General features: G+C 34.1%; 1 long non-coding RNA gene and 1 pseudogene across 2 annotated transcripts in view; one reads left to right on the top strand and one right to left on the bottom strand.

Moving 5' to 3' along the window:
* LOC107967947 (uncharacterized) overlaps nt 1-1435 on the top strand; it is a 34017-nt gene extending 32582 nt beyond the window's left edge. Inside the window, exon 7 of one of the 2 annotated variants that reach the window (XR_010150540.1) lies at nt 820-1435. This is a non-coding gene — a long non-coding RNA (uncharacterized LOC107967947). The remainder of the gene's footprint in view (nt 1-819) is intronic. The other variant, XR_001708805.3, reaches the window with a different exon arrangement.
* A 5188-nt stretch (nt 1436-6623) lies between these two features.
* LOC100610619 (fatty acyl-CoA reductase 1-like) lies at nt 6624-15468 on the bottom strand (annotated as a pseudogene).
* Nucleotides 15469-16379: the final 911 nt, after the last annotated feature.

Below are 16379 nucleotides of genomic sequence, written 5' to 3'. Positions count from 1 at the left end.
TCTAAGACTCATAAAATTTTCAATGCTTTTCAAATCGTGGTAGAGAAATTATAATTAAATACTGAAGATTCAACTTTTTTTAAAATTCTAAAACTAAAGACATAAAGCAACGTTTAAAATGTTACTCTCTTTAAATGTAATCATCATGTGAAGAAATAGCTAATCTCAAGCCTGCTTCGTTAGATCAGCTCTGCCAGGAAAAAACTAAGAAATTGTCCATACGGCATTGGACCATGAGATTCAGTTACATTTTTTTTTTATCCTAAGAAGACTGGTCTCATATAGCCTCACTTTTTTCTTGCCTCCATTACATTCTTCATGTAAACTATGTATTAACTTTTAGTTTTTCTACTGTTAAAAGGAAATCTAGAGTTAAATATTTATAAAAAAATTTAAAGACATCAGCTTCTGGTTCAATATTCAATAAACTAAATAACTTATTTTTATGCAAAGACTTATTGTAAATTAGGAACTAACAAAAGAAGGGCCAAGGTTTTATCAAAATTTGAAAAAATTATAATGATGAGTTTGTGTAGCTCTTTACAATTTACAGAACACTTTATCATAAATTGTTTCATTTTATTTAATCATTACAACAACTTTATAGATACCATCCAAGCATATTTCAAAAATGACAATGGTCTTCATAAAATGTGGAACAATAGAAAACCAAACTCAATAAAGCCTAGGAGAGTCCTGATCCGAAGCAGAATTAGGAAAATGTGGGTTTTTATAGTCAGGTGCCAAATTTACCAAAATGAATCTTTTAATTTTGCAAATTTAAATTTTTTATGTCCTCCATATTTTTTCCTCTTGTAGTTACCATGGTGCTGCAACTGGCTGAACATGCTGTTACTATGGAAACAACAGTGTATTTCTCCGCATCTCATACATTTTGGTACATTCTTCAGATCTTTTCTTCACATGTGCATTTATTTTCATATGACAAATATGTAATTAAAAGTTCTATAGTTCTTGAGCAATTAGGGCAACTTAGACAATATTTTCATACTTACAGAACAATTGAAAATTAATGACAGAATATACACAATATTGTATATTTTTACTCATCTTGGTATTCAACCAAAAATTATCAGCTTACTTTTTGCATGTGTTCTTTATAGAAATAACTCGTTTATTTAAAATATTTTATGAAAAAGTATCACATATTTTCTTGGTGCTTCACAAACAAAATCAACAAAAATATGTTTACTTGCAACACAAAAAGGAAAATATATTGAAATAACTCTTATGATGCCTACTAGTTAAAAGGAATAAAATATTTTTGTCACTGAGTCAACTCCAATAAGAGAAAATAAAATTATTCTAAGGAATTATATATATATTTTTTTCTGTGTGTATCCTTCATCTTTATCAGTGCATTTTTCTATTGATTGTAATGAAAATATTTGCAATTAAAAATAAATGTTGCCCTAAAAATAATAACTAACACTTACTGGGTATTTTTTTGTAATATAAGAAAGCCAATAAACAATAATTTTACATATATTTTTCACATATCAGATTTAGTGAAGAAAATTCCTGTAAATATTCATATATTACCATTGTAGGCATTATCTTTTTAATTATACTACTTCTGGGTTTATATACTTTCCACTACCCTCCATACATACACTGAAAGACATTCTGACCACTAAATCATAATTCATTACAACTTCCAGAGAAATTATAATTAGGACTGTAACAAAACATTTTTAACTGAAAATGCAAACTCAAGATCTGCAATGAAGCCCATTGTTGCACAAAATTATCTTTCTACTGATGCTTATTTCGTGTAGCAGGCTGTCATCAGTTTAGAAATATTTACAAGTATTTACTTGTCTGTAGATGGCATGATGTTCTAGTCTTTCATAATCTAAAACACCTGTTTAATATACATTTTACATTTACCAAACCGGCATGTGAAACACAATTTTGAAGTTTACACATTCGTGCTACCTAAAATCGATTTGACACTTTATTTCAAAGAATTATACATGTAAGGACAAATGTAAATTGATACTCCTTCTGCATCTAATTTATCCTTTTATAAGAATTGCACATTAAAGAAATACACGTTTCCTTAAAATTAAATGTTATTGAATACGTTTAATATGTTAGAGAAAGACTGCATTAGAAATAAATGTAGCATTTAAAAATATATTTTGTAGTCTGAGGCATGCACTGAAGTGATGATTGTATCCTTATCTTGATACAATTAGGAAATATTTTTGCATGTGAGGATGCTCTTTATAGAGGGTAAATATTTGGAGTTTGTCATCTGGCGCCAAGAAGATAAAAGAAATGGACACACACAAGGAGTGAGTTTAGGAGAGTAGGTTTAATAGGCAAAACAAAGAGAAAGGAGAACAGCTCTCCCTCAGAAGACGGAGGGGCCCACGAAAGGGAAATCTGGCCCACTGCAGAGTGCACCAGATTTTATAGGTAGGCTTGAGGAGGTGGATTCTGATTTACATAAGGCCCACAGATTGGTTGGACCAGGTGTGACATAATAATCTTGCATAATCTTATTATGCAAAATGACTTTGCAGTTGGCTGGCACCATGTTGTCAGCATCTTACAGTACACGTGGCTGGCAAAGAAAAGGGAAGATGGAACCACCATTTTGAATATGCCTCGTCCCAGGTAGCCTTTTCCTATTGGCACCACTGCCAGCACTCGCCCACGCAAACTTCCAGCTTGCTTGTCTGTGTCTGCAGCTCGATTTTACTGGCTGCTCTTAGTTAGAAAATAAAATGATTTGGGGGCCGCTTTTCATTAAAAGGAAAACCTTACCAAGAACTTCCTTACCCTCACTATCTGCCTAAATAATTTCTTCTTAACTTCTATATCATTACTTTACATTATTTACCAGTTATTTTTTTAAAACATCTTGGGCAAAGACGTAATAAATTTATTGAAAAATGTTATGTTAGTGCTCCCTTTTTTCATGTTTTTCTGTCTTCATAGTTTGTAAATAAAAAGGCCTTTAAAATACTATATTTAAATAACAGCAACTATATTAGATTAATTATTGTAATAAATGCTTCCCTGATTAATATATTTTCCTCATATTTTTTATTTAATAAAGACAAAGGAATTATTTAACAATTTTTTGCACAACTATTCTTAACTGACAAAGATGATTTGTTTAAAAGGATCTTCAGGGTAGCAAAGATACATGCTAAGAGGGTAACACCAGGAAAAAAGACAAATACATTCTACCACAAGAAAATGCTTTAAGACCAAAAATATTAATGCAATAAGAAAATATTTCATATATCTTTTATCAGAGAGCCTATTAATTAACTCACTTCTGTAATCCAGTTACGTGGCATATGTTCCTTTTTCTAGTTTATCATGCAGAAGTTTGGAAAGATTTTCTCTAAACAGAGCAAGTCAGTGCTAACGGTTTCAAGTCGGGGCTGGCAGTCAGCCTGGAAGAGCATGCTCAGAAGGCCGTTTACACTTACCTGACCCCTGCCTGGTACTCTCACCTGCTCCAAAAGGGTTCAGTTAATTTCTATTACTAATGAATTATCTCTTATACTTACTTAATAGACATATGAATTACTACAAATATACCTATAAATTAACAGGATATCATTCAATGTGGAGGACAGCAGCTGGAACCTAATGACACCCTGGAGGTCTCTTGGTTACTGTTTTTAGGAAACAGAAAAAAACCTGCCTCATTCCAGGTAAAACATAAAAATAACACTTTAACAGAAAGTGTTCATCCTGCCTGTATGCTTCCCCTAAAATGCCATGTGAGTAACACAGATTTAAATAAAATTAGGACATAGGAATTAACAAGTACACCCAAAACAGACAAGAAGTTTAAGTAAGGACTGCTTCCTGTAATCCTATCCATATTGTTTCATGGATAATTTTCAGAACATAAAAATACAATAAATAATGGAAATACAGGGATTCATTTATTACTTTTTGCTTTACAATCAAAGACACCCAATAATATTTCTATTTACTTCTTATAAAAGATTATCAATTTACTTTTAAAACAAATCATTAAAAAATTCCAAATCAATTCCTACAGACAGCACAAAAAAAGGGGGAAAAGGAAATTATTTTCCCTGCTTTCAAGCTTTATTACACAGGTTCAAAAATGATTATTTTATGTCATCCTTAAGTCAAAGGACATACTGCCATGCTTCTCTGCACTGAGTCTTAGGACATGCTAATGTTGCCAAATCAAATTTAACTATAGTCCCAATGGCATCACAATTTACAAATGCATATGCCAGGATTAAGGGTGAATAGGGGGAAAAACTCCAAATGTTTTAGAATGCAGTTTAATCAAATGAGTTAAATGAAATAAGAAACATTTAATTTAGTAGGCTATCCTGTTAAATAATGAGTTTGTGTAGAAAACGTAATCAAACAGAACTAAAAATCATGTCTAGTAAATGACACAAATGATTTCTCAAATGTTCAAGTTTGACTTAAGTTCAGTCTAGTTGGTGGGGATTAATGATCTATATACTCTTTATACTAATTTTAGAACTTTAAATTCCAGAAAGACAAACTAATTTATTCATTAGTTTACTTTTGACAACAGAATTCTAAACACACAGAATTAATGCAGTGGCCTCAGCACCCTCCCAGTTAACATTTCTTTAAGTTAGATTACAAGAACAATAAAACATTTCAGAAGACACACACTCACTATGCACTTCATAGGCCTGCCCAAGTTGTCCCCAACTCTTTTGCAAGACACAAAGACAATTCACCTGATTCTAAGTCTATTCAGCAGAAATACAAAAATCATGCAAATGTTAGCATGTTTTCAACACATTATGGAAATACATTTGGAGAGATGGAGTACTCGATGTATATTATGTGGGCCACTTTAAATCAAAGGCATCATTATTTATTCAATTTTCAGACATTGCCATGGTATCTTATACCTTTATATCAGGTAGGTCCAAGGCTAGAGACTTTAGTATCATTCCAAAGAATATAGAGATATTTATATACATATTTCTTTTAAAATAATATTTAAGAGTTTTACTACAGAAAGTCTGGCTTCAACATGGAAGCATTTTTCCTTTTCAAGATTATACACCTGCATGAAAGTAGGTGATTTCCTCTACATTTAGTTTTTTCACAATAGCAAAATAGACTCCTTATACATTGCATTTAAATTGACAAGAAATGTAAGATGTAAAGTTCCATGTAACTTTTTGTATTGTGAACTGTTCTCTTTAAACATACTCCAGATACATTGCTGATTATTTAATACAGTACAACATGATCAACTTAATTAGAAGTGTTATGATGAACAAACTGTGAAACCAAATGTATGTTAAAACAGTAGGTAGAGTTCACTATTATGACTAAAAGGGAATTTTAATGTATCCTCAAAATATACATCAATTTTCTTGTTATTACTTGTTTCTATAATGCATTTCTTTCTAAACCTAAAACCACGTGCATAAAAAATAAATATCTTCAAACTCATTCAACAGTTTGCTACTTTATGTGGTATGTAAATAAAGTCTTTTATTTAATTTCATACACATTATCTTATGCATTATTTTATTTTTTCTTGAAGGAATTCATCTTTCAAGGTCAAAATTAGTATGTGTTTACACATGAGAACATTTTCTTAATGTTATTACTACCTGCAAATACATTCTTCCATAATAACACACTTTCAGTTTTCATCAGAAAGATAGCACAAGCCTTTTTAAAGTCCTATGAATAAAATTTATACAGGGAGGAGAACACAAGTATGGTGAATGCTCCCACTTCCAACAAAGTCTTAAGAAATCCTCCTGCTTCAAAACATAAACACAATTTCACAGGATTTGTATTTGATCATAATGTGGGCAAGAAAACTGTATTTCTATTCTTTTTGATAGTAACAGTTTTACTGAATTTGTTTTCACTTTCCATCAAAAAAACACGTAGCATATGTTGTTGATGTGGATTCTCAAACCCATTCAGAACCAGTACAGTCACTAGAGTAACATAGCATTCTGATTTTAAAAGCAGCTGATTGCTTATAGAAAAATGATATGCATCAGACATTTAATCAGAAAAGAAAAATGAGAACATGTCTTTCATGTTTGATATCATTTAACTTACAGGATGATGTGAAAATAGGTTGGTTATAATTTTAACAAAATTAAAACCCACTTCAACTAATGAAAAAATCAGACACTGAAGAATCAAATATCTACCAACTTAGCTAGTATTACTGTCCAAATAAATATCTTCCATTGCACTGAACATTAGAATTAGAAATTCACTATATGTTCAGGCATATTTTAATTATGTTCCAGAATTGCAGTTATACTGGTTAGTGTTCCCATTTCCCCACTCTTGCCTTCATCCCACCCCTTTCTTCTAGGGCTCAAAATATTAAGTCATGGTTTTGGTAGCTATTGTAGATTAGAGCTGGCAAAACACAGTGTGTTCACTAGGTTTTATGAGCATAAACATTAAAATGTTACATAAAATGTACCATAATTTACTTCACACTCCAATCTAAGATGGTTTAATGTCATGAAAAAAGGTGAAATGACTTAAGTACATTTTACATTTTGTGCATTTAGACCACCACAGGCATAGATGTTCAAATGCTGAGTTATTGGTCTTCAGTATCTCATAGTGCTGGATGCTTGAAACTATGACAGAAACTTGTAACACAGACTAACCACAAAGTATCAGATGTTTCTTGCCATTTGTGGTCTTGCAATAAAAATGTGTCAGATGAGGATCACAAGGATAGTATTAAAATCATAAGGTATATTACGCAACTTGTTCAGATGTTTTCTGACTGCAGGGAGGCCAGACGTTTCTTTATTCAATATGTACTTCTCAGTTCCCATGCAGGAGTTCTCTATATATTCTGCCTAATGTAACTGCCGTACCTCAATATTGAAAGTCTTTTTATCTTCAAGGTTTAGTTGATTCATTAACATATTGACATTGTCAGTATTCCAAACCCAAGAATTACTTGTGAAATACTCAAGTAACATCACAGCTTTGTGAAGATGAATTATTGTTTTCATCATCCTTGGGTTTCTTCCAGTCATCCTGAGGTAGATATCATCCAGGAATGCTGAGGCCTTATGGCTTACGGCAATCCAGTAATGATATAAAAGGTGATTGGAGGTTAGATTTACATTGGGCCATCTGAAGGCCTGTTCGAGAAGATTCCTCTTGAAAGTAGAAATTACATGGTATTAAACGTCACCCCAGTGGAAATGATTAGTGCTATCTGTTGTACAATTATATGACATGAGGTTTCTTGTTCTATTAACTCCAGAATACCAGGCTGCCACAAGACTCTTGTTGACAACTACATCTACAGGAACAAGATCTTCAAGGGCATTATTGGAGACACGCATTGTTCAAATAATTCCTTTCCCTGCCACAATAAAGAGACCACTTGGTCCATTAAAGTTATCAATCCATCCTGGAAAGTTCTTTCCAACTGGCACCAACAATAGACGGCCTTACAATCTCCACATTTAGCTTTGCTCCTTCTTGTTGTACAACATATTCTGCCAATGCTTTTGTGTATATGTATGTGTCAGGTCTGTCTCCTATCAACTTTGGCATGATATCATTTACTCGGCCATAATCCATCCACTCTAAAGAATCAATCAGCTTCTCGGGATCCACAGGTGGTAGATAGACAGAGCAATACTCCGTCTCAAAAAAAAAAAGTAAGCATTTACCTGCACTTTTTCACCCTAATACTCTATCAGGTCAAATTTCATATACTAAGTGTTAGCAGTTTATTCTCTGGGAAACAGTTATCTGGATAACATAACTTTAATCTCTGGAATTTGTTGGACAGTTTAGTAGCAGAAACACAATCTCACTAACTTAGTTTTAGCACAGTCATGTCAGGGCTTTTGCAGAATATATATGGTAAATGCAGTCCCAGTCAGGGTGACAGTCCCTTCTCAAGCCCAAACACTATGTGATAGAAGAGAAAATTTCTGATTTCAGATCCATTGAGTCCATACCATTTCTACTGGGCTAGGCATGGAGGAATCTCCTAGTTAACTCACCGTGTGTATTCATCTAACTCTTTACAACACGGACAACCGTCTGGCTGCTTTTCACAGTTTATTGGGGACTCACAGCAACCGAAATGCATTCTTAAGCTGTTCTGCTCATACCACAGAGCACACCCTCACACTCTCTTTTAGTGAGTCTCCTACCTTGTGGCAGCACAAGTCTCACTAACATCATGGACCAGGCCCATATCAGTACTTGGTTCTATTGCCTTTCTCCAGTGATTCCTTTTCTAGCCTGGCAGAAAAGAAGTGGGAAAAAATGTAGAAAGGACAGACATGGTATTCTTAATAATACATTTTTTTCCTATTCTCTTTCTCGGTCTCTTTTTCTCTCTTACGTTTTTTCTTCCTTCCTTCCTTTTTCCTTTATCCCTCATTACATTCCTTCCTCTCATTCTATCTTTCTTAATTAATATAATTGGTTTCCACAGCCCAGTTATTGTGAATAATGCTACAATCAACATGGGAATACAGAGATCTCTTGTACTTACTGATTTCATTCCCTTCAGATATATACCCAGTAGTGGGATAGCTGGCTTGTATGGTAGTTCTATTTTTAATTTTTGGAGGCTCTTCATACTGTTTTCCATAATGGCTGTACTGATTTACATTCACACAAATTGTGTGCCAGAGTTCCCTTTTCTCTACATTCTCACCAATACTTGTTATCTTTCATCTTTTTGATAATAGCTGTTCTAACAGGTGTTAGGTAAAAAACACACACACGTATGTTATTTGTAAGTCTTCTTTGGGAAATTTCAATGCTAATCCTTTGCCCATTAAAAAAAGTAAGTTTATTGGTATTCTTGGTTTTTTTATATTTCCTTTTTCATTAATAACCCCATATCAGATGTATGGTTTGAAAATAGTTTCTCTTTATTTTATAGATTGTCTCTTTAATTTATTTTTTCTTTCACTTTGCAAAAGCTTTATTTGTTTGTTGTAATCCCAGTTGCCCACTCTTGCTTTTGTTGCTTGTGCTTTGGGATTATATCCAAAATATCATTGCCCACATAAATGTCATGGCTGTTCCCCTACGTTTTCTTTTAGCAGTTTTTCAATTTCAGGTCTTAAGCTTAAGCCTTAACCCCAGCCCTCCTTTTTGAAGCCATTGATTTTTTTTTTTTTTGATAAATTAGGTTATTTTCCTTATAAAAATGTCCTACACTATGAATATGGCCAATTGCTTTATTGTAGTTTTGTTTAAGTGTCTATGCTAACAGTTTAAATTAGTAGTTAGATCTAGAGTTTGGGGTACATTCAGACTTTATGTGCAAGGAAAAATATTTAGAGGTAGCATTGAGGTACTTCTCGTATTGCATCATAAGTTACATACAATCTAATCGCTCCACATTTCATAATTTAAAATTGATCAGTGGCTTAAATGATGCTAGACTAATTTATGCATTATACAATGCCCTATTGGTTTTCTGCCTCATAATTTTTGTTTTTTACTTTTTTATATTTATATATTTAATAAAATTTGTATATATTTAAGGTGTACAACATGATGTTTTATTATGTACATACACACACACACACACACACACCATGAAATCATTACTAAACTGAAGCAAATGAACATATCTACCTCCTCACATAATTATTGTTAGTAATTTTTTTGGTGAAAGCATTTGAAGTCTACTCTCTTTGCAAATTTCCAGTATATGTTACAGTATTATTAACTGTATTCATCATGCTATGCATTCAGTCTCTAGGCCTATTTACTCTATATAACCACAGTGTTTTACCCGTTGACCATCTCTCCACTTCTTCTCACATTCCTACCCTTGGCAACCACTTTTCTACTCTCTGCTTCCATGTATTTGACTTTTTTTGGATTCAACATGTAAGTAGATCTAAGCAATATTTTTTATTTCTGTGTTTGGCTTTCCTGCTGCTTCTGAAGCTCTCTCTGTCTGTGCAAATGTCCAGTTCTGCATTTCATTCTGTCATAGGACTGGCTAGGACACACTGGAGGAAAAATATAGGCGAAGTCACATTGAGTCTCATGTTACTTTGAAACTAGTTTTTGTCTTTAATCTCCCTACTACTATTTACTTCTAAGTCCTCCAGCAGTACCTCCATGCATTCTTCCAGGTACTTTTAGTGGCATTACTTGGAAGAGGTAGAGAGAAGTGGTTGTACTTCCTCTCACTCAACTTGAATCCCTATATTTTCTATTGAAAGGCCTAGTTAGAGACTAAGGTTTTGATGGGCATTCATGTTACCCATTTTCCAAATTAGCACTGCCATTTTAAAAGTTTTCTTTCTAAGCCACCTGAAAGTAATTTGTACATATCCTGATACTTCTCCATTAGTATTTTAGCAAATATCTCCTTAAAATAGAGATATCCTCTTACTACCCATTCTACAATTATCACACTCAATAATTAATATTGAAACTATCTAATATATAATTCATAGTCAAATTCCACATTCATATCTCTAAAAAACCAACCATACTAATTCCATACTTTAAAAATAATTTCTTAATATACTTTTTTATAAATTCATTTTATAAGCTTATTTATGTAAATCAAGATCCAAACAAAATCCATATGCTGCAATTACACTGACATATTTCTTAAAACTATTTTAATATACTAGTTGTCTCCTGTATATGTTTGTTCTTTCAGTTGTTTTATTGGGAAAAAAATGAATTATTTGCCATTTAAACTTTTCCATGCTATAAGACTTGCTCATTGCATTCCTGAGTTGTCTGCTAACATCTGTCCCCCTGTATTTCCTATCAATAACATTTAAATGTTTAATTAGATTCAGGTTTAATTGTTTGGCATAAACATTTCTTAGGCTGTGTTGTATACTTCCTGATTTCTGTTTTTCTTTTTGAAATGTTAGCAGTTATTGATGACTGTAGCTTTAATTCATTATATTACTGGGGATGGCCCAAATGTGATACTCCAACTCTGTTCTTCTATTTTCAGATAGTAGCTATAATAGTTTTATGAAAATTAACTTTCCTTCACAAACTGTTTGGTTATCACCAAGTTCAGTGTGTATAGAAAAGGCATGAAAAATGTTTACACACATCTCTTTACTTAGAGGTTTTAATATGATGAGTTTATCTACAAAGCTTTCTTCAATGATGATGTTTGAATAACATTAATTACCATGATTTGTTTTTGGTATAATAACATTATGAACTCATAAATATAAATATAACTGGTGTGTTTTAATCCAAAAGGCAAAGTAATCTAATAAAAGAGACATCAGATCCCTTCAAGTCAAGAAGAAAATAGTCTAAAGTTGAGTCAAGCTGAGGGGAATCTTACAGCCATCTTGGTCAGAACCATGTGAAAGTCTTAAGCCCTGTGTAATTAAGGAAACTGTGTCTTGTTGGTCTGTCCCCAGTTGTGGTTGTCTTTCTTCATTCATTTATTCTGCTGATCCTCTCTGTGTACTCTATGAGAATCCTAACAGAGATTAATAGACTTCCTCCTGCCAGTGTCTTGTTTCGGAGAACTTACTGCTTTCTGAAACCCCATTTTCTCCTATCTGTTGCAATTACATGGACTTTATTATAAGCATGAATGTTTTCTAGATTGTGTTACAGCAGGTTGCTTCTTCCAAAATTACACTGTTGCCATTTATTGATTACCGTAGATGTGACCTCTCCCCTCTGTGACTGTGATGCTGTAGCTCTGCTCTGTGCTGATCTACACTGAAGGCTCTGTTTTCTGGTCAACTACCGCTCTATTCCGGAGCTGAACTAAACCTTCTGCCCCTTCTGCTGTGGAGGCTTTTATCTTCTTCTTCTACAAAAAGTGAATTCCAGATTAAGGCCTGAAAAGAAAAGAAATCACTGATTCTGTGATAGTTTCTGAGTAACCACTAAATCTTACCCCATGGCTGAGGTAGTGGGTCTTCATATTTAGATACTGCAAATGTTGACTGTCAAGGTGTTGCCGTTTAGGTAAAAAATGTCATTGAGATAGGAGAAAAAATTCTTAGAAAAACAGCAGTGTTACTGTTAAAGTTCTGGCAATTTATTATAACAGAGATTACACATTTTATTTTTTAAATAGGATGAAATATCCATGACCAACCCTTTTTTCTCTTGTTCTTCATCAAAAATTTCCTTTGGCAACTGGATGAAATCATATGGTAATATAGCTTAAATTTTATTACCACATTTTGCTCTAATTTTTTGCATGATATAGTCTTTGCTCCTGTTTCTTCCCTAGCCATTTCTTCCTAATTTTAAAGCCTTTCTCAATCACATCTCCTAATTCAAATCTCCCCATACAACCTCATTACTCATTGTGTTTTCCTTCACAAAATACTGGGAAACATTTAATGCATAATCAACCAATTTGGAACCATTCCTATACATTGAGAATGGACAATCTATAGCCCATGTGTGAGATCTGGCTTCATCTGCATTATTGTAAATACATTTTATTGACACACAACCACACCTAAAATGATGTATTGTCTGTGGATGCTCTCATACTGCAACAGTAGTATCAAGTAGTTGTAACAGAGACCACATGGCCAAAGAATCAAAAATCTTCACTCTCTGACCTTTAAAAATGTGAACACTTGATACAGATAACTATTCCCATTTTTTCCCCTATAGACGCAAATCCACAGGAAGGTGTGTGGGTGGTACTTACTTCAATCTACACTTCTCTGAATCTCTGCAAGTCTCTAAAGTTTAAATTGCCATGAATTTTATTTATTATAATTAAAACCTAAGGAAACTATTGTAGCTTTTAAAATAGATTTTCAGCATTAGACTTTGTACTTTAATGGTTTTATCTTGATTTTATAATTCCGTATAGAATTTAAAAAACATTTTATGTTGGGAAATTTTCGTTGAGCTTAGAAAGTTAAATTTACTCAACCGTGCTATCTTAATCAGTCTTTTCTCTTTGAATATTATAGACCCATTTACACATCTCCTAGGGCATTTTTAATATTTTTATCCACAACAGCCTAATTTAATTTAAATTATGGTCAGAAAATATGTATCAAACTCCATAAAAACAATTATTATCATAATTTATAGCATGTTTCTCAACTTAGTAGAAAATTATTTTTTATAATAGAAAAGCCCTCTTAAACTTTCTTTAAATCAGAAGTCTTATTTCAAGTAAGTAGCTTTGGAAAACAGAGTTCTACACAATTGGCAAAACCAGGGGCGGGATTTTCCAGGCTTCCGTTTTCTTGAGGCTGCTTCAAATTTGTTTTCAATAAAATTTTGCTGAATCTGGGGACTTGGGAGATCACTGAATGAATTAAATTCATTGAGCATAACTTATTTTTCTTCTTTAATATGGTACTTTTAATCCTGAGTCTTGAATACACTTTATGTTTCCTAAACTGTTCAGTTTTCTCACATAATTTTACCTAATTGGAATACAATTTCCATTTATTTCACAAAACTCAAGCTCTCTACTATTCATTAATATTTAACTTTGTTCTTACCACTACAAGTCCAGCCAGGGTTCTGAGTCTCAGGTCCTAAGAACACCACTATATTATCAGGAAGCATCTAAGTCCCTTGTATTAACCAACAAAAGGTGTCCTGTGACCCTCTTCAAAGTTGACGAAAGCTGTTAGAAAAACATGTGATCTCCTGAAAATCATGTATTGCTTTGCTGCTAAAACGCCTGTATAACTACTGAGTGTCTGGGTCAAATTCAACCTTTTACATTTTCGTTGTATTGTTAGAAGTGTCCCTGGCCTAGTAATCTGTGTAATTAATGAACAAATCAACTGTGCTGCTTGTACTATGACCTCTTGTCTATACCCCTCACAATCATAGCCTTAGTTCTATATTTTCTATTTCACTTCCCAAATCTTTTCAGGTACTTTGTTCTATTCTTATATTATCAGATGCCTGTGTTAGTCTAAACTATCTCTTGTTAATATGGCTAATGTTTATAGCCTCTGCCATTTATTACAAGAAATAGTACTTTGAGTACATACCTCATTTCTGGTACTGTTCTTGGTCCTAGGGGTACAGCAGTGTAAAAAGACAAACGTTTCTGGCCAGGCATGGTGGCTTATGCATATAGTCCCAGAACTTGGGAGTCCAAGGTGGGACAAATGCTTGAGGTCAGGAGTTTGAGACCAGCTTGGGCAAAATATCGAGACCCTTTCTCTACATTGTTTTGTTTGTTTGTTTGTTTTTTTGCGACAGAATATTTCTCAGTCGCCAGGCTGGAGTGCAGTGGTGCGATCTCGGCTCACTGCAACCTCCACCTCCCAGGTTCAAGTGATTCGCCTCCGTCAGCCTCCTGAGTAGCTGTGACTACAGGCGCACCACCATGCCCAGGTAATTTTTGTATTTTTAGTAGAGATGGGGTTTCTTCATGTTGGCCAGGCTGGTCTCAATCTCTTGACCTCGTGATCTGCCCTCCTTGGCCTCTCAAAGTGCTGGGATTACAGGCATGAGCCATCACACCTGGTGACTCACACCTGTAATCACAGCTACTCAGGAGGCTGAGAAAGGAGGATCACTTGAGCTCTGCAAGCCAAGGCTGCAATAAGCTATAATCATGCCACTGTACTCCAGTCTGGGTAACAGAGTTAGATCCTGTCACACACACACACACACACACACACACACACACACACACACACAAAGACAAACATTTCTGCCATCATGAACATTATGTGGTGTTTGTAGTGATAAAAATATATCTAAATGTGTGTTATTTGCCTTTAGCAGGACACTGTACAATGCAAAGTTCTTCTGACTATTAGTTGATTATCAGTGAACATTCTTAACAGCCAGATTACATTTACCACCATGTGTACTTGTGTTTGTGTGTGTTTGTGTGTATATGTGTGTGTGTGTGTGTGTAATTCTCAACTAAGTTTCCCAATCACCTGCTCTGTATGTTATCCCAGATTTTAAAACCCTGTTTATTTATCATTAATATCTGCATAAAGATTGCCTTTCTATTAAGTATTTCCAATCTAATACATAATCTCAGATGTGACAATATAAAATATTATTGATCATTAAAAAGACTTTATATACAGTGCACTGATACCTCCTTAGCTGTTCTAACAAGGCTGCTCTTTGTTAGTCTGTCAGTTTTATGTAATATATCACATGGTCTTACCAAATCTATGTCCATGTTTCTAACACTTGATTAATGCAATTTGGATAATATGGTTGACAAAGATTCAGCTTCTGCCATTCTCTTAATTATCTGACTGCTGATTCTGTATCTCCAAAGCTACAGTTTTATTATTGTTGTTTTGTTTTACTTTGCTTTTTTACCTATTTACCTCTGATATGGTTTGCCTGTGTCCCTACCCAAATCTCGTCTTGAATTGTACCTCCAATAATTCCCACATCTTGTGGGAGGGACCCAGTAGGAGACAATTGAATAATGGAAGCGATTTCCCCCCATACTGTTCTCATGGTCGTGAATAAGTCTCATGAGATTGGATGTTTTACAAGGGGTTTCCCCTTTTGCTAGGCTCTCTCTCTTGCCCACTACCATGTAACAAGTCCCTTCGCTCTCTTTTCATCTTCTGCCATGATTGTGAGGCTTCCCTCGCCATATGGAACTGAGTCAATTAAACCTCTTTGCTTTATAAATTACCCGGTCTTGGGTATGCCTTTATTAGCAGCATGAAAACAGACTAATACCTCTTAATGCAAGTATTTTCTAGTTTGATTACCTTATCTTGAATATCTCCATGTAAAATAATCTCATGATTTAATTTTTATCTTTTTTTTTTTTTTTTTTTGAGGTGGAATCTCACTCTGTCACCTGGGCTGGAGTGCTGTGGCACAATCTTGGCTCACTGCAACTTCTGCCTCTGCAGTTCAAGTGATTCTCCCACCTCAGCCACCTGAGTAACTGGGATTGCAGGAATGCACCACCATACCCAACTAAATTTTTTGTATTTTTAGTGGAGATGGGGTTTCACCATGTTCACCAGGCTGGTCTCAAACTCCTGGCTTCAAGTGATCTGCCCTCTTAAGCCCCTCAAAGTACTGGGGTTACAGGAGTGCGCCACCATGTCTGACCCTAATTATTCTTTACATGTGTCACCGCCACTCTTGAAAGTTTCTAGGGGCTGCAAGATAAAGTGTCCTACCTGTCATGGAAAACTCATTCCTGCCCATTCCTGCATTGTATAGGCTACTAAATTTGATCTTATTTCTTTCTACTAGAACTTTACAATCTTTACGTTTTTTATTTTATTTTGTACATCATCACAAATACTTCACTGACACCTCAGTTTGTGTTTACCTTCAGATAATTTCTATATAAATGGAGCTTGTGCAAATATGTGTATTTTACACTTTTCTCTATAATTTAC

Source organism: Pan troglodytes, chromosome 14 (assembly GCF_028858775.2).
Source record: "Pan troglodytes isolate AG18354 chromosome 14, NHGRI_mPanTro3-v2.0_pri, whole genome shotgun sequence".
NCBI classification, from domain to species: domain Eukaryota; kingdom Metazoa; phylum Chordata; class Mammalia; order Primates; family Hominidae; genus Pan; species Pan troglodytes.
This window is presented reverse-complemented; position numbering and strand designations above follow the sequence as displayed.